This window comes from Arvicanthis niloticus, chromosome X (genome assembly GCF_011762505.2).
Source record: "Arvicanthis niloticus isolate mArvNil1 chromosome X, mArvNil1.pat.X, whole genome shotgun sequence".
Lineage (NCBI taxonomy): Eukaryota > Metazoa > Chordata > Mammalia > Rodentia > Muridae > Arvicanthis > Arvicanthis niloticus.
This window is the reverse complement of record NC_047679.1, coordinates 50,359,128-50,379,092: the sequence shown is the minus strand read 5'-3', so window position 1 is coordinate 50,379,092 and position 19,965 is coordinate 50,359,128.

The following is a 19,965-nucleotide window of genomic DNA, read 5'->3' as shown; positions in this document are numbered from 1 at the left end:
TGAGTCTATAGGGGATATTTATCATTCATACCACCACAGTTTCTATCAAAGACACCAGGGTAAATTATTTTGGCTCATGGTTTTGAAGATTACAGAGCATCCACAGTGAGACATTGTATCAGAGTAGAAGTACATGGGAACAAGCTGCTTCAAGGTGGCCAGGAAGCAGGGAGAGAATAGATTCCCACTATCCCCATCTTGCTTATAGGCCTTACCTTTTACCTCCCTTCATTAGCACCAAACTGAACAAACTGAGTTTAACACATGAGTCTTTGATGGCATGTCAGATCCAAATTACAGCAGCAAGATCCACCCCTCTGCCATCTGTATACTCATAAGCCTTTCTCCTCCAGACATGCAACTAACAAACCAGCTTCTTCTGGCCTGGTTCCAATCATGCAGTGACTTCTCTGGTTCCCCTAGTCTCACTGACTCTGGGCATTCAGCTCCTGCACTGTTCCAACCAAAGGCAAGCTATAATTTCACATCAAACACAATCCAAATAAGAAGTCCACACGCCAAGGTGACATCGAAAAAAAAAAAAAAAGTCTCTCAGCAAATCCACTAGTCCTAAAGAAATGTTCTCCAATGAGAATTACCTACATGAACTATAGGACATGGAACTTAAAAGAACAATCTTGGGGCTGGAGAGAGCACTGGTTGCTTCTCCAGAGGTTTTGAGTTCAATTCCCAGCAACCACATCGTAGCTCACAACCATCTATATTGAGATCTGATGCCCTCTTCTGGCATGCAGGTGTACATGCAGATAGAGCACTCATATACAAACATAAATAAAATAAATCTTTTTTAAAAAGGAGCAACCTTAAACTTTATCAAAGAATTCACTGAATTTAAAGAAGACATGAGAAATAACTTATTAAAATTATATAGGATAACAATAAACACCCAAGTGTTGATCAAGAAAGCACAAATATACAACTGAATGAAATGATGAAGGCAATTCAGTAATTCAGATACAAATACTGAAGAAGACTCAAGCTGAAATTAGGTGAATTGAAATTTTCAATGACAATTAGGAAAAAACAGAGAATAATCTTACCAGTAGAATGGATAAAGTACAAGGTATATTATCAGGACTTGAAGATAAAGCAGTAGAAGAATTGAACCACTCAATCAAAGAATGTGAAAAAATAAAAACAAATGAAAGGATTAAGTAGGAACTTACATTTATTCTGTAAGTTCTGTTCCTCCAGAGAACACTGACTAATAGACCAACTCTAAAATTTAAAAAAAAAAAAAGTCTACCAAAAAATTTTGAAGAGTAGTTACAAGCAATATTTCCTAAATTAATTTTAAAAATATCAGAAACAGATGAAGCTCTTCCAAACTCATCCTACAAAGCCATTTTACTCTAATGCTAAAAGCTGGTAAAAACACAACAAAAAAATTTAAGAAGGAAAACTACAGACCACTACTGTGATGAACATATATTCAAAAATAGTCAATAAAATGCTTACATATTAAAATGATTATCCATCATTAACAAGTTGGCTTTATTCTGCAGATACAAAAATAATTCAACATAGGAGAGTATATAAATTTAATAATTTCTTTATAAAAATCCAATGAACAAACTAGAAAACTCAATGGAAAGTCTCACAAGTAGAAATGAACCAAACATAGGTCAGAATATCAAGGCTAGAAGATAAAGTAGAGTATTTAGACCAAATTAGCAAAGAATATGAAAAAATAAAACACAGAAAAGGAACATACAGAAATTGGGGGATGACATGAAAAGGTCAAACTTTCACATTGTAGGCACAGATGAGAGAGAGGAATCCCAAATCAACACCATAGACCAGATCATACTTCAACAAGATTATAGAAAAGATTCACAATCTGAGAAAAGGTGTGGCCATACAGATCCAGGAAGCATATAGAACACAAAATAGACAAGAGTAGAAAAGAAAACTCTCACAGTATCTCATAGTTAAAACACAAATTATACAGACCAAAGAAAGTGTATTAAAAGCTGCAAGAATTTTTAAACATCAGAGTAATAGTTGATTTCTCACTGGAAACACTGAAATCCAGAAGAACCTGGCACAGTACACCCCAAGTCCTAAAAGACTATAATAGCCAAACAAAACAAATCTACCTAGCCAGCAAGATTACCTACCATAGTTGAATGAATAATAAAAATTTCTCATGATATAAACAGCCAAAAATTATATCCAATTAAAAAAAAAAAAACAAAGAAAAAACAGAAAGCAATGCTTCAGGCTGAAGAGAAGAAACTACATATCCAAGAGGCTGAGGAAAAAATAAAATTACAAAACCACAAAGTTTCACTGAGAATAAAAACAATACCAAAAAACTAACAGTCCAATAACCATAAACAGCATACATATTTCAATAATAACTTTATCTGTTAATGGCCTTAATTCTCATATCAAAAGATATAATATAGCTGAATGTATGAAGACTAAATTCATCTATCTGCTTTCTATAAGAAATATGTCTTGGCCACACTTGCAGAATAGTCGACTGATTATATCTGCCAAGACAGAGTAATCAGCCCTTAATAATTCTGCATCACTAGGTCTGTCAGATGATCCTGGGCCAGAAGGCTGAAGATCAGATGCTCCAGCATTCTGTAGTATAGGGACTGTCCAGGTGTCCAGCGGTCTCTATAAATTGGCTATGTTTTAGAAGCTATGCTTTGTGCTTCCCATAATCTCAGTTAACTCAGTCATTCTGGATTTCTGATGGGGTTGAAAACTTATAGTCTCATAGCCAATCCTTGATATTTACTTTGAGAGAAAACATTTGAGAAGATGGTTTTCAGCTGACATTCATTCTAAAGCCAAGGAAAAAAGCCAGATTCAGAACTAAGTCTTTTCTTTAGGAGAGATGACAGAGGTTCTGCTTAGTCAACAAAATGATGGACTGGGTATTAGGTCTATCTTGCACCTTACTGACATAAATTAGTATAGTAATGCTCTAACTGTATTTTGAGAGAAAAGTTTTATTTAAACAGGAAGAGTGATATGTAGGAGGAGCTAAGGTGAGAGGAGTACAGAGAGGAGGAGTAAGGAGAGGAGGAGAAGGAGAGGAGGAGCTAGGTGATGAGAGAGAAAGAGAAAGGGGGGCCAGACATAGAGGCGGATATGCACATGTCTCCACCAGTCAAAGATAGTTGATATAGCAAGATTGGGTATTAGGTTACACTTCTGATTGATACTGAGCATTACCAAACTTATAAAGCCTTTGGTTGACATTTAAAAAAAATGTATAAAAGCAAAAAAGACAAGGGGGTATGGGATAGGGGTTTTCTAGGGAGGGGAAATGGGGAAAGTGGATGGCATCTGAAATGTAAATAAAATATCCAATAAAAAATTTTTAAAAAAGAAAAAAAAGAAATGTCTTGGCTTTACATGGCATAAGATAGATGTAGGAAAGTGCGTCTTTAAAAAAGTCAATTTTTTTAAAAAAAAAAAGTCAATTTGCTCAAGAATTAAGTCCAACAACTCACAAATGGAACTTCATAAAATTAAAAAGGTCTGCACAGCTAAAGAAACAATCAGTTGGGTGCAGCAGAAGTCCACAAAATGGGAAAGTAGCTTTTCCATCTATATATCTAGCAAAGGGTTAATATTCAGAATATATTTTTAAAAACTCAAAAGATAATGGGCCTTAAAAACAAATGATGCATTTGAAAAACCTACCAAAGACCTAAACAGAGAGATCTCAAAAAAAAGATGGCTAAGATGTATCTCAAAAAATGTTCATCATGCACAGCAATTAGGGAAATGAAAATCAAAATAACTTTTAGACTTCATTTTACGCCGAACAAAATGTCAAAGATTAACAAAGCAATCAGCAACAATTGCTAGAAGCAATGTCAGGAAAAGGGGATCAGCATTTACTGTTGGTGGGGTTACAAACTTGGTGATCAGCATTTACTGTTGGTGGGGTTACAAACTTGGGAAACACTCTGGGAATCAATGTGAAGAATCTACATAAACTGAATATAAATATGCCATAAAAACCAGGTATGCCATTCCTTGGCATGTGCCTAAATGACTTGGCATCCTACTCCATAGGTATTTGTTTAGCCATGTTCACAAAAGTGAGGAAATAGAAACAGTCAAACTGTTGTTCAACTGATTGAATGGATAATAAGATTGTGGTACATATGCACTGTGAAATACAATTCAGATATAAGGGGAAATTAAGTCATGAAATTTGTAGGTAAATGGACCAAACTAGAATATAATATATTGAGTGAGATTGAGTGAGGTAAGCCAGACTGAGAAAAATAGATGCTACATGTTCTGTCTCATTTGTGGTTCCTAGTTCCAAATCTTCAGATATGAGTATACATCTTGGTATAACTACAAGAAATCAGATTAGAAAAATGGAAATTATGCAGAGTATCTAATAGAGAAATGGAGGAAGATAAATGCAGAATGAGGGTAAATAGAAATGGATGTTTGAAAAGGTCATAAGAAACCCAAATCACCTAAAACCATATTGCCTAAAATATCTATATTTAAGTGAGTATATATATATACATATTTACTTTAAACAAAGTTTATTCATTTGAGCTGACAGTGATTCCTCCAAGAAAGACTATTTGACAACACAGAAACAAAAAAATCTCAACACCAGGCATGAGAAGCTGTCTTTTGAGTTGTTGGTCAGCATTGTCCAAAAGACTCTCAAATATTATAAGCTATTGCTATTGCCCTTGGTTGCCCACTGGAGTTAAAAGATAATTCCCTATTGTTGATGACACTATATACTTCAGATCTTAGAAGCAACCACCACTCCTACCCAGCTAGGATGCCTATGAACCATAAAAATGACCAACATGTCATGATAAACCTAAGGGTGCAGTAGTGATATTCATACCTTGTCAGTAACCAATAGTTCTCTGAATGGGCTTAAGATTTGTTCAGCCCATACATGGGCTGGACCTAGGCCTCCCTGCACATGTAGCAGATGTGCAGCTTGGTCTTCATGTGGGTCATGAATAACTGGAACAGGGGTGATTCCAAAAGCTGTTGCCTGTACATAGGATATGTTCTTCTAGCTGGGCTACCTTATCTGGCCTCAATGGGAGAGGATGTGCCTAGCCTCACAGAGAGTTGATGTGCCAAAGTGGGTGAATATTTAGTTAGGGCCCTACCCATTCAAAGGAGAAGTAGAGGGAGAAAGGGGAGTGATTGTGGAAGGGGTAACTGGGAGGGGGCAGTGAACAGGATGTAAAGTGAATTGATGATGATGATGATGATGATGATGAAAAGATTTGTTCAAAAAAAGGGAAATCACCTGGTATTGCAAACATAGCCAACTAGCCAGGGTTAGTGAAGTCATGAATCTTGGAGTAGAACCTACAACTGCCACTTTACTAAGCCAGCAGAATCTCTAACTACATAACAAATATTTATCCTTACATCCACAGGAAAGTGTAGTTCTCACCCTCACTAAGAAAACTTCTATGTTCAACTGAACAAGAACAAAAACAGCATACAGGCTGACATGAACTGGGAAGCACCACAAGGCCTCAACCCCACACAAAGAACTATAGGCAACTAAGGAATGTTAAAAATGGAATAGTCCTTCCCAGGGAAAAGCATAGCAATCGGTTATCCAATTGGACAGGTCATCATGGGTTGTGCAAATACTGGCTCTACCTGAACAAGCGAAAGTGAGACAGGAAGCAGTGTTGCTCATGGTTTTCTAGCTAGTCCTGCTTTTAGGCTATGTCCTATCTTCCTTTGGTGATGTACTGTTTCTTAGAAATTTAAGCTGAGTTTACATTTTCTTCCCCAAACTGACTTGGTCTTGATACTTATAGAAATAGATATCAAACTCGAACCATGTTTTTTGTTGAGAGCAGAATATTTTGGATTTTACACTTCCTGTGATGATGCTGTGGGTTTTCCTTACAATTCCACGTACAAAGGCCTGGTTTACATGACAGGCAATGGACATTTTGACTTGAAATGCCTTTCAGTCTTCAGGGAGTGGAAAGAGATATCAGCAAGCCTTCCACTTTGGTGCTTTTAGACCTTGGCATCTTTGAGCTCTTGTCACTGTTTACTTACTCTATTCAATTGCTTAAACCAAATTTTACCATGTGGCACATCGAATAATTCTAATTCATTTTTCTTCCTCTAGCTGCAATATTCTGCATACCAGGGCTCATCAAATAGTCCTCTGACACTTGTCCTGGCCTCCCAGAGTAAGCTATACAAAGAAGCACTTCTGTGTTCAGAGGAAGTACCCAGTTCTCTCTGAATCTTTGGCATCCTCATGGAGCTGCCCAGTGCTGGGAAATTCTCATCAGTTGCAATTGGCAGTAATGTGGTCCAAACAGGTATTCATGGGCTGAGACAAGGCTAGAGTACAAGGGAATATAATATCATCCAGAAAAAAAACATTGAATCAGTGACCTCTTTGGATTCTGCTTGCCTTTTTGAACAGAAGATTAGTATTTCCCTAGAAATACCCTGTGTCTTGAGGGGTGAAAGCAATCTATTCATACTTCTATAGACTGAGATTTGAAATGCACATGACTAAGTCATGGGATATTTAAACATGAAGTAAAGTTAAAGGAGTCAAAAATTTTTGCCTTATTCACAATCAACTGGCTGAAGTTTTCTTGCTCTATCCAGATAGAAATTTAGGGTAGTAGCAGTATCAGAAGTTTCACTCATAGTATCTCACCACCCTGACAACTCAAATATAAGTTGAACAAAGATAACACCAATGAACATACCAAACTGAACAAAGAAAGGCCTACAAAGCCTCAACCCTACTCAAAGAACTACAGGAAACTAAGTAAAGCTGGGAGTAGGAGAGGTGGCAATTCTCAGGGAAGAGCACACTAATTTCTTGTCCAGTGTCAAACAATCAATGCTGAAAACATACACAGGGGTAGCCATTTTACAGACTGAGCAAGTTATATTTAGAAATTATTCAGTTGTGTGTTTGGTTGCAGTAGCAGCTGTAGTCAGGCAGATGTGGGAGCCAGTGCACTCCTAGTGTTAAGTCCTCATACTGCCCTTAGGTATCTGCATCTTTAGTGCCTCAGGACTCTTGGCAGCAGCCTATGCTACAGCTCTTCGCCAAGGATCTGACATCTTTGTCCCTGAAAGTATGAAAACTCAGAAATTATTGTGGTGACCAGGACTTGCAGCTTTTCTTTTATTGCTCTTTATAGCCTTTTATCCTCAGTCTTGGCTCTCTGTCCTCTCTTTCCTGCTCTTCTTCTTACTGCCCTGTCCACTCTTAAACTGCTCAGCTGATTCTTCAGCTACAGAACAACTGGATACCTGACTCCTGCCACACAGCTACACACTCTGAATGTGTGTGTGTGTGTGTGTGTGTGTGTGTGTGTGTGTGTGTGTGTGTGTAGTGGGGGTTCTCCATCAAGACTCTTTACCTGGAGACTCTGACAGGGATTCGGCAAGACACTGGAGCCATACAGCAGCAAATGAAATTTTGGAACTAGACCATTTAGAAGCTCAGAGTTCGCTGCTCTTGTTATGTCTGCTGCTGTGCCCACCACCAAGACCATTGCAGTCTCCAGTTGAAAAGTGATGGCTGCCTTGCTGCTTTTATAAGATGGCCTACTAAATGCTCAGCTGTTACTGCCATGGTTGTTCTGCTGTATCTGCTGTTACTAGTGCTCTCTGTGCTCGGAGCTCTGTTATCAGCTCAGCCCACACTATTAATAAAGGGAGGCAAAAAGAAAAAAAAAAGACTTACCTGGCATCATGCTGCATTACTAGGGAAGGTAGAAGCATCTCACTGAGAGCCTGAGCAGCCTGTTTCTATACATCAACAAGGTATATTTGGACCAGTAATAGCCGTATGTTTTTGACCAATCAGAGACATTTAGACCAACCACATACCTCCTTCATAGAATAATCACAGTCATTCACGTTTATGTTTTGGAAAAAAAATCACAGCTTTTCTCTTCAGCACCAGTCACAACTCTTAATTGGCCAGAACACCAGGGGACAAGCAATCCCTCCGGTAAAGATGGAAATGGTTGCAGTGTCATCTCTAATTTATTTAGACTTGCAATGACAAACGTTTGGCACAAAGTGTTTCAAACAGTGTTGTCTATTGTGGGGATGGCAGCACACACCTGTAATCCCAGCTCTTGAAGGTGGTGGAAGAAAGAAGAACAGGAATTCAAAGTAGCTCTCCTGTCCTTAGCTACAGAAAGATCAAAACTAAACAAAAAGAAGCAGCTCTGGCAGCGGCTGCTTTGCCTTTAGAATCCATGGCAACCAATCTATGATTTTCCTCTAGTTGTCTATGAATATTGAAAAGAGCTGATGCTGGCAAAGGGTAGTCTGGGCAGCTTTGGGGCTAGTAATCCTGCTTAAGCCAGCAATGGCAGCAAGTCTAAAGGGTGTTATCTAAGGAGTAAAATTTCCATATTACAATATCTTCATTTGTCTATAGGAAAATGAGCATCATGGATATATACAATAAAATTTCAAAGAACTTAACACAAACACCAGTATTGCTTTAACAGTAGTTAATGTTTGCCTCATTTTTCAGAGAGAGAGAGAGAGAGAGAGAGAGAGAGAGAGAGAGAGAGAGAGAGATTGAGAGAGAGCGAGCACGGGAGAGAGAGAGCTGGCTCCCCCGTATGTATCTCATTATTATAAAATCTACAAAGCAGGGCTATTTCTAAAACACTTTTCAACACATTTAATAATGCTGTTTTCTGTTTTAAATAGGTATTGACAATTTTCCAGTTCAATTTGTTACTGAAAGGACTTCAGTGTTCAGTTGGTCTAGGATTCTATTTCCGGGAAACAGAAACAGGCCAGAGTAGAAAAGGTAAAAACCTTATCAGTGACAGAATACCTAGTTCAGAATTTTCAAGAAATTGAGATGGACCCCAAATACAATATTGCATAGCAGTTTAAGACCCAGTCTTCAAGCCAGGTGTGGTAGCACCTGCCTTTGATCCCAGCACTCTGGAGACAGACAGGAGGATGCCTGAGTTTGAGGCCAGCCTAGTCTAGAGAGTAAGTTCCAGAACAACCAACACTACACAGAGAAATGCTTTCTCAAACAACCTCCCTTCCCCCCCCCCAGAAAGACAGTCTCCAAGGATTCCTGGTTTCATATCTCAGTTCTTGCTATTTTGAAGCTATGTTAGTTTAAGCAATCTATTTACCAGTTTGCTTTCCTTATCCTGAATTGGGAATAACACTGCTTTCTGCCATCTGGAATTGTTGTAAATATTAAACGAGTTAACATGAAAGAGCCCCTAGGTGCATGTAGTGGTGCATGCCTATAATCCTAACACTCAGAAAGCTAGAGCAAGTGAATCATGAGTTTGAGGCGAGCCTAAGCTACATATTTAATTCAAGGCTACATTACAAACCCTTATGTTAAAGAACATCCTCTGACACAGTAATCTGCATTTTCTTGTTGGTATGATTATATACAGTTCACTTTAACCAATGATATGTGGGAAAGCATACCCAGCTAGAAGGTGGCTGAAATTTCAACATAATCACTGATGAGTTTTTGATATTGGATAGGATATCTTACTTTCCTGTGCCTTAACTTCTCATCTGTAAATGATGATAGTTATTAAGCGATAGTGAATTGTTATATAATTGTAATATACAAGGGTAAGGTGAGTAATGCTTATATATAGCATGGTAGCTGAATAGAAATAAGGGATACTCGCCCAGCGTGTGACATACCCAGAGGCAGATGCTCACAGCTAACTATTGATCTGATCAAGGGGTTCCCAATGGAGAAGTTAGAGAGAAGACTGAAGGAGCTGAAAGGGTTTGCGGCCCCATGAGGAGAGCAACAATACCAACCAACCAGAGCTCCCCAGGGTCTAAACCACCAGCCTGGGTGCACATAGGGAGGGACCCATGACTCCAGCTGTACATGTAGGTGAAGATGGCTTTGTTGGGCATAGGTGGGAGAGAAGATCTTTGGTCCCATGAAGGCTGAACACTGAGTGTGGGGGAATTCGAGGGTGGAGAGGTGGGAGTGGGGGGGTAGGTGGGGGCATATCCTCATAGAAGCAAGAGGAAGGGGGATAGGCTAAGGGGTTCCTGGTTGGTGGAGGGAACAGGGTAAGGTAATAAAATTTGAAATGTAAATATAATATCCAATTTAAAAAAGGAAAAAAAGAAATAAGGAATACATTCAATCCAAAAGAAAAACATGTTTGAATGGTTGGATGTTGTTTGCTTTTTCCACAAAGTGAGGAAGTATAGGACATCGGAGAGCAAACCAGGGATTTCCAATTCCCATTATGAACCCAGTCACTTCTGTCCCTCCTGCTAATACCAATACACCCCCTAAATAAATCTCTCTCTCTCTCTCTCTCTCTCTCTCTCTCTCTCTCTCTCTCTCTCTCTGTGTGTGTGTGTGTGTGTATGTGTGTGTGCATTTGTGTGTGTGTGTGCATGTGTGTGCATTTGTGTGTGTGTGTCTCTCGTACATTCATGATGAACTCAAATGCAAGCACCTTCAACAATTATTTATGTTTTGGTGTTGAGGTAAGGTTATCAGTGTAGATGGACATGTAGATGTGGATGTTGTTTTGATAATAATCTATACTCACCTCCCCTCTCAAACTCTACCCAACTCTAACACAGCTCCCTCCCACTTCCATATCCTCCTTTTAAAAATAACCCAATGAATCCAATGAATAACCCAATGAGTCCAATGAATGTTGGTCATTTGCACACAGATGCGGAGCTGTCCACAGAGCATGGCCAACCTACTAGCAGTAACCATATTCCAAAATAAAAGTGGCAATCCTTTTCCCAACTGCTATCAACTGACAATAGCTCCTCAGCTAGGAGTGGCCCACCCCCCAATCAATGCTTGAGTTCTTATTGGCTTGATCTAGTACAAGTCTTGTTTAGGTACAGCTGTGCAATGTACATATGGCCATGCTGCATTCAGAAAACAACATTTCAGAGCCTTTTTCCTTGTCCTTCAGATCTTACATTCTTTTGATTCCTTCTTTCATCATGTTCCCTTAGGTGGCAGAAATATCATATAGATGTTTCAACTATGGCTAAACACTCCCAGCCACTTACTTTGACCAGTTACGTGTTTCTTCATTATCCACTACCCATTTCTTTTTGCCATATTTATTTTAAATCTGAAGTATACCTTGAGCATATTGGACATTTTGCTTATACATCTGTACTTAATCATATATTAAGGAAGACTCTTGGTTAAGTAGTATACAGAGGGTAGAGTGGAGGACTAAATACTAAGTGTTCTAAATCAACCCTGCTGTGGGATTCAATAAACATTTTCATGATTCAAGTAGTTTCTCCTAGGCTAGGAGCCACGTTCCAAGAAGATCAAACTCTGTTCACCTACAGTGTTCATCTGTGTTTCCTCAAGCTGCCCTAGCAAAATACACATTTTAAGTCAGAGTATAATTGTGTATGCAAATGTAGCCTCCTGACAAGCCAGCTGCTCACAAACATTGTAACTAGATTCCCTGCTTCTAGGTCTTTTGCATAATAAAAATTCTAAAATCCCAATAAAGGTGGTAAGAAAGACTAAAAAAAATTAATCATGGTTACCTATAGCTCCCATTGCCCCAAATCTCAAAACACCTGTGAGTATATTGTGCTACCTCCTGACAGTCATATCTTGAACAAATTGTCAATTTGTGCTGTTTGGCTTGTTATTCAGTAACTCTGGTTTGAACTGAATACATAAGTTTTTCCCACTAATAAGGTTAGATTGTTCTACATCCTTCCCTGGGCTAAAATTACTTCTTACCTTTTATATTTTCCATTTTAACAAGGATATTAGTTTTTAAAGAATGGTTATAATTTAAACCATTCACGCAATTTTTCTTTGTTTGGGCATTAGTCATAGCAATACAAAATTTTCCTGAGTACGCCAAAGTAATTTCTATTTATTATCTATGTGGGGTATTTTTAGCCTTACAAGCAAAATATACACCCATACAACATGATTACAGTCTTTAACTACTAATGGAGTCATTATTTTTGTTTGTCTCTTTAAAAATATAGTAGCAATAGATTGCATATTTACTCAGAATAATTCTAGAGTAATTATGAATGTGCTTTAAGCTTACTATGAATGATAAATGTAATCAGGAAATATCTTTAAGAACATTCATACTCTTCTCAGAAAACTTTCCTCATATGAACCAGCTCTTTGACAACATAATTGTCCAAATCATATTGGGAGCTATGACCTGAGCCTGTGGTGCTATGTATCCTGGCCTGGAGAAAGCAGGCCCTAACTTCAAGCCTGTTATGTTTGATTTTGTCAACACATCTCACAGATATAGGAACACAGAAACTTATCACAATGGTGAAGATACTCTACTGAATTAGAGCAGAAACAAAACCTAAGGCAACCACATACCCCAGCTTTCAGTGGTGTCTCCCATCAAGTGCTATACAATGAACACCAAGCTGAGGGCTGGAGAGATGACTCAGCAGTTAAGAGCACTAGCTACTCTTCCAGAGAACCCAAGTTCAAAATTCCCAGCACCCACATGGCAGCTCACAACTGTCTGCAACTCCTGTTCCAGTGGATCTGACACCCTCACACAGATATACATACAGGTAAAACACCAATTACATAAAATAAAAATAAATTAAGTACTATTTAATAAAAACAAGCTGATTTCATCCACAAGATAATCTGATGTTCTTCTCAGGAATACTTTTGATTCAAACAAACTAAAGAAGTCATCCAGGTAAATCTGCATCGAGAGAGAGAGAGAGAGAGAGAGAGAGAGAGAGAGAGAGAGAGAGAGAAGAAGAAGAAGAAGAAGAAGAAGAAGAAGAAGAAGAAGAAGAAGAAGAAGAGAATCCCTAGAAAATAAAATAAATTGGGTATAATCAAAACTACTATTCTAGTTCTTAAAAAATTCAGCAAAGATGACCTGGGATCCTGTGTACTTTGAGCAAAAATATGAGACATCAAATTTATGAGAGAAAAGGATAAACTGAGTTTCTGTGTGCTAGTTTCCCCTATATGGTGGATTGAACATAAAATATCCCCTGTAGGTCCATATCTTTGAACTTGAGAGGATGATGATGCTGTGGAATGTGGTGAATCCTTTGAACATGGAACCCAGCTTGCAGATACACGGATATGGATATAGGTACAAGAATAGAGGATTAAAGCTGGCTCCATTCTGGACTGTAATCTGATTCCTGGTAGGTTGAGATGTAGCAAGTCACTCTACAACCCATGACCACTAGATGGAGCCCAAGCCCCCACATCCCCTCCACTGACCTGATCCTGAAATCCTTCCTCCTTTAAGTTGCTTTTTGTAAGACATTTGAATACAGTAATGAGAAAAGTAGCTGATGTGCCTGCCATATTTCCAGTCTGTCCATATAGACTTGTGAAAGCAAATTTCCAGAGATATCTATGCTTTAAGCAAATTCTGTTACATCAAACTCATCAAAATACTTATGTTGTCTGTCAGAGTATGCAAATTACCTAGATAAATGGATTGTGGGCAATAGATGCACATAATATAGCCATATGTATTTATACATTTTGCTCTGTATCTATTTTATCAATATACTTCATTTTCCCATCGCCGTTACACCTATGTAGTTTTCATTAGTATACCTAAGTTTTTATACTTGCAAAATTGTGTAATGTTTTATTTTGTACATCAGCCCATAAAATCTTACAAATTTTTTCTTACAAATTTTTCTGGTTTGTCAGGTAAATTTAGTATTGTTTCCTCTTGCATTTATTTTTAATTACTCCACATTTTCCCATTGCCTTCCTCCTCCCAGCCTTTCCCAAGCCCCCTCCTGCCAACTCCTTCCATGTTCTAACTACTGTCATAATTGCTACCCTCTCTCTCTCCCTCTCTTCCTCTCTCTCTCTCTCTCTCTCTCTCTCTCTCTCTCTCTCTTTCTCTCTCTCTCTCTTTCTCTCTCTCTCTCTGTGTGCATGTACACAAATATATAAATACAACATGCTCTGGGTCCACTTTGTGTATATATGGTTTCAAAGCTGTTCATTTATTTTGGACAACCAATTAGGGGGCTCATTCCTGGGAAGGGCTAACACTTTCTTAGAAATAATCAGTTGTTTGTTCAGAGGTGGGACCCCATAAGATACCCCCCTCAGTGTTAGCATATCTATTAATATGCAAATGTTCAGATCTTTTTTGGATGCAGTCATTTCTATGAGAGACTGTTTCATGGTGGATTTCCTGGTATTCTAGCTTTTACAAACTTTCTACCCCTTCTTCCGTCAAGTTCCCTGAACCATAGATGCAAAAGCTATAATGTAAATGTATGCATTAGGGCTGTAATTCCCATTATCCACTGATCTCTGCATTGTGTCCATTGGCGATTTTCTGTGATGGTCTCCATTGTCTGGAAAGAGAAACTTCTTTGATGAGGGGTGGTAGCTACACTTATCTATAGTTGTAAGAACAAGATTTTTTAATGTATTTAGGAACTATGCTAATCTAGCAAAGTGGTAGTAATAGATTCTCTTCTAATACCCATGACAAGAAAGATGGCTAAGTTTTTAGTACTAGGATGGTAAGTGGTACTCCACCATGTGAGTGCCACTTATTGCACGTGTCCATCTGATCATTGTTGTGCTTCATAGCTGTCACAGTTTCCCTCCCTTGGCAGTTTTCATTTTTTTTCTCAAACTATGAAAGCTAGATTGCCAGACGGAGGCTTTCAGGTTTTATCCACCTGCAGTCATCTGAATCCTGTGTCCTAAGTGTGCAGTGTCGTCATCAATAGGAGTTTACCTTCAAGCTCTTAAGCCAGCCAAGAGCAAAAGCCATAGTCTGTATTGTTTTGGGTGTCCCTTGGACTGCTTACACTATTCTAAAAGAGATTTCTTGTGCATTATCCTGGGGATCTTATTAGTCTCTGGTTCTTATGGGGAGCATTATCGGCCCTAGCTGCATAGCTTGTATGTGTGCATAAATGTATTGTGTATGATTTTACATAAATATTTTAAAAGATTCCTTAAGGCTTTATCAAGCAACTTTGCTGATGTTTCTCCCTCCTTGCTCCTTCATCTGTATTGACCTCCCACCCAGTTAGAATCTTCCTCATGGTTTTACCTACTTCATGTCACCTGTGTCCTGCTATTCCATTCCCAACCCTTCCCCATATATGTTCCCTTCATACTTCCTGCTTTCTGTGGTCATTCCATGTTCTATACTCACATCTGGAGATTTGGGGATAGGAACCAGAGATGAGAGAGAACATGAAGCATTTGTCTTTTTAGATCTGTGTTATCTTGATCAACACATTCCTTTCTAGGTCTGTCCATTTACCTGCATATTTCATGATTTCATTTTTCTTCCCAACTGATTAGTATTCCATTGTGTATGTGTTCCACATTTCCATGAAGGATATTTAGACTGCTTTTACTCCCTAGCTATTGTGAAGGGCAGAAATGAACATGGGTGATCAAGTATCTGTGGAGACAGATGACATCCTTCACATATATTCTAAAGAGTCATATTGGTGGATCACAAGGTAAATTTATTTTTACCTTTATTTTCTGATTGTCCATACAAGTATCCAGATTAACTCACCAATTTGCATTCCCACCGACAAAAAATGAGGGTTCCTCTCTCCCAGAAACCACATCTACAATTGCTGTCAATTGTTTTGTTGATCTTAGCCATTCTGACTGGGGTGAGTTGAAACTTCAAAGTCATATAATCCTCTGTTCACTAATTGCCAAGGATGGTAAACAACTTTTGATGTATTCCTTAACCATTTTTATTTCTTCTATTGAGAACTCTCTGTTTAGATCCCTAGCTCATTTTTTTTAAATGGACCATTTGTTTCCTCAATTCTTTGTTTTGTGAGTTCTCTGCATATTTGGGATATTAATCTCCTGTCAGAAGTATATCTGGCAACGATTTTCTCCCATTCTGTAGGTTTCCTCTTCAATAGATTGTTTCCCTTCCTGCATAGAAACTTTCAGTTTTATGAGTTCCCACTTGTCAATCGTTGGCTTTAATCCCTGATCAAATGGAGTCTTCTTCAGAAAGTCCTTTCCTACACCTGAATTTTATAGGCTGCTGCCTGTGATCAAACAAGAGAACAGAAAAATTATGAATTTGTACTGTCGTTTGTTACATAATTTATGAGTGTTCTTTGTTCCCATGTATGGTATCAAGTTGCTGCTACAGTGACATTCTTGTGACATGAATGACATGTTTACTTTTACTTTTAAAGTAGTATAAAATAGTAGGCTTCACTATGGAATTTTCAAACAATAAATTTGTTCTAGTTGAATCTTCTTCCCCCTCATGTTGTTCAACCATCTGTCTGCCCCTTAGAGTCTCCATCCCCAGTCTCTTTCAGCCTTCATGTCATCTGTGGTCTTTTACCCATCTCTGTTCCTTCGCACATCTTTTTAATTCTCTTTTGGTCTCCTTTCTAGATTTTTAGGCCTTACCAACAACATTTACACACATTTATAGAATATTACACACACACATACACACACACACACACACACACACACGGTCTTCATATGAGAGAGTATGCAGTTTTTTATCTGATCTTGGTTACCTTGTTTAATATAGTACTTTCCCGATCCAGCTATTTTCCAGCAAATTTCATAATTTCAGTTTTCTTTTACCTTAGAATACAGCCTCATTGCATATATGGATACAATCATTTCTCTGTGGTAGGACATGGGGTTCTTTAGACATACTCTTCAGGGGTTGTATAGCTGGGATATATGGCAGTTCTGTTAATATTTGGAGAAAACTCCATACTGACTTCCATGGTAGATATACTAGCTTGAACTTCCACCAGTGATGACCAGGGTGTACTTTCCCTCACATTCTTGCCTCCATTTGTTGTCAGTTTTCTTGATAATAGCTAAATGCGGTGAAATAGTATCCTGGTATCCTTTTGTCAACCCAAAACAAGCTACAGTTATCTGGAAAGTGGAACTTCAGTTGAGGAAATGTCCTTGTCAGATGTTCTGTACTTATCCAAGATGATAAATATTTCAAATTTTGTCCACTTTGGTTATAATACTACTATTATTAATATTTCAGTATAAGTTTTTGTGGTGCTGAAATTCGAAGCCAAATCTTTGTACATGATAGGCAAGGAATTTGTGTGTGTGTTTTATTATTGGCATATATTTTCACTTCTCTTGGATATATACTCTAGAACTGCAAGGCTATATGGTAACTACATTTAACTTTTGAAGGTTCAGGAAATAAAATCAAGGGTCTCATACATGCTATGGAAGTTGTCTATCACTATGCCACACTTTTGTCCCCTATATTGTTTTTAAGGAACTTCGAACCCATTTTCTAAAGTGATGACATCATTTTACATTAAGAAAAAGTAGTATGTGATGATATTTTTGTTGTTGTTTGTTGAGACAGGGTTTTACTCTGTAGCTCTGGCTGGCCTGGAACTTATCCTGGTCCACATGGCTATGCCTCTCTAGTGCTGGTACTGAAAGGATGCACAACCACTTCTGGCCCAAGGATTTAATCTCTCTGCAATCTATTCAGCATTTATTATAATAGGAAGACTGTACTAATTCTGTGAAAAGAGAGCTGGAGTTATGATGTGGACATCTGGGTACCATAAGGACTGGGACTGTTTATTACTACGACCTCAAATGCAAGAAGATGCTTCTTCCTGATTTCAAAATGGAATATAATGATGTGACCATATGGACATCTCAAGTAAAAGCAGATATTAGGTGTGGTATAATAACAGGCATTATGATTAAGTTTGGTAAAGGACCACTAACTCCAAGATTAAGGCAGCACTGTATGAAGACCCAGAGATGAAACAGGTTTTAAGTGGATCTCTGGCCAGCAGCTTTGTAAACACAGATGAGTCCCTTCTTTCTCTACAACTCCACCTATACAAGTTTTGGGTTACTCTATACCTTAGAACAGTGCTTTTAAAACAGTGTCTTACTTTATAGTCCAAATAGACAGTGAAGCCATGACCCTCCTGCCTCAGCCTCCTGAGATTTCTGGGATATGCCACCACACCCAGCATGGAACATGCCACACCCAGCATCTATTTCAAATGTACCACGTAATTATGATACACTCTGAGAAATAAGGTACTAAATATTTCCAACTTTTTCAGTGATAGATATCTTTTTAAAAGGTGCACTTGCATTCAGTATAATAAAATTTTATCTATACTTATAGCATACAATGACCTACACTAAGAATTGTTTCTTAATGCTCTTTTCCACTCAACCTCTTCAACCTAGTACCACTAAACCACATACATCTGCTCGAGAATGTCATATAAATAGAATAATAACTGAATGGCAGCTACTGAGAAGTCGTTTTCCTTCTAGAAGCAGGCAATGGGGTTGCAAGCATTGCAGTTTTAAGTGTTAGTGAAAAAATATTGAACGCTGAGGGTTAGTGGGTAGCCCACTGTATTAGGTGACCATGGATGCAGGACACTGTAGGCATATGGCTAAGTGCCCTTTAAATCGGTGCCTTGTGGGAAGGGTCTGCTTCCTCCCTGAAAAGTACAGGGTAGTAATCTGTATGTCTCAAGCCTGAAGCCCTGAGCCATGCCTTCAGGCTATGAAGATGACAGACAGATCTTTCTGATAATCCTATTCAAGACTGCACACATGAACTAGAAATGAAAGATTTACACAGGAGTATGCCTTAGAGATAAAGGAATCATTAAAATCAGGCTCCCCCTTGAAATGATTTAAGTTTTCCCAGGCATGTGGATTTCATTGACTTCAGGTGATGTATATTTCAAATTCCTTAGAGAATTGCTTTGGTTGAGTTAGGCATCCAGATGCAGGAGCTTTTAAATTCTAGGGCATATTGGTTAACTTGGCCTCTCTTGTTCCCCATGCTTTGAGTGTTTGCTGATGAAAAGCAGATGCAGGATCCTGCCCACCCCCCCACCCCACCCCCTCATTTTTGTTTATGCATGGACATTTCTCTTTCTAAAATGCAATGGAATCTCATGTTGCAATTTTTAAAATTTATGACTGACATTTCTTTCCCTGTCACTGCTGCACCCTCGATTTACTATTCAAAATCTGAGTATCAAGTCATTGACAGTTGATTAAAGTGTGCTTATGGGCATGAGGACAGATGGAGGAATGACATCATGGCTCCCACTTCCCCATCTTCCAGATGGCACTTTCTAAGGAGAGATACCAGCAATTCTCTCTTAGGCACAGCTCGCTTGCTCTCTGCTTGGAACAGCTCTGTTTCCCTTAGACGTAAATGAGGCTGGCTTCCTTCTTTCACTTGGGGATGGATGCTGAGGCATTTTCAGAATTTCTTGTTGAAATTAAAACTTCAAGCATTAACTACACTTCCTGCTTCAAAAATTTTTAATTAGACACAGCAAGAGAGCAGCCTTCTGACTTAGAGTTCTGACCTATTTTTGCATGAAATGACTCATTGTTGGGATTGCATTGAATGTTGGATTTCTGCTCTGTGTTTATTACCCATGCTGGATTTGTCTTCTGACAGTTAAATGCAAATGAGTCACATGCTCTAATACTGCTGCAGGGTTTTACCTGGATTACCAGGACTCTATCAATAATAAAATGTGTATATGCTGTACTTTAAAAATATAACATGATGTTTAAAGCAAATGAGAAGTATACCATATAGACTCTTTTATGTTTTTTATACAACATAACGTCTGTGAGTTCATTTAAATATATGTTTCAGTAGTCCATTTATTTACATTCCTGAGTAACTTATCATTGTATAACCCTAGGATTTTAGTTATTCTCTTCATTCAAGTTTGAGATGTTTCCAGATGGACGTTATTTTATATAATATTGCCATGATATTTGCCAGATACAGGCAGTCACTGTTTATCAACACAGTATAGAAAGTAACAGGTTTCATTATGACATTTTCATGTATGTAGTTGGACTTTGTTCATGTTCACCCTTCTCCCTTCCTTCCC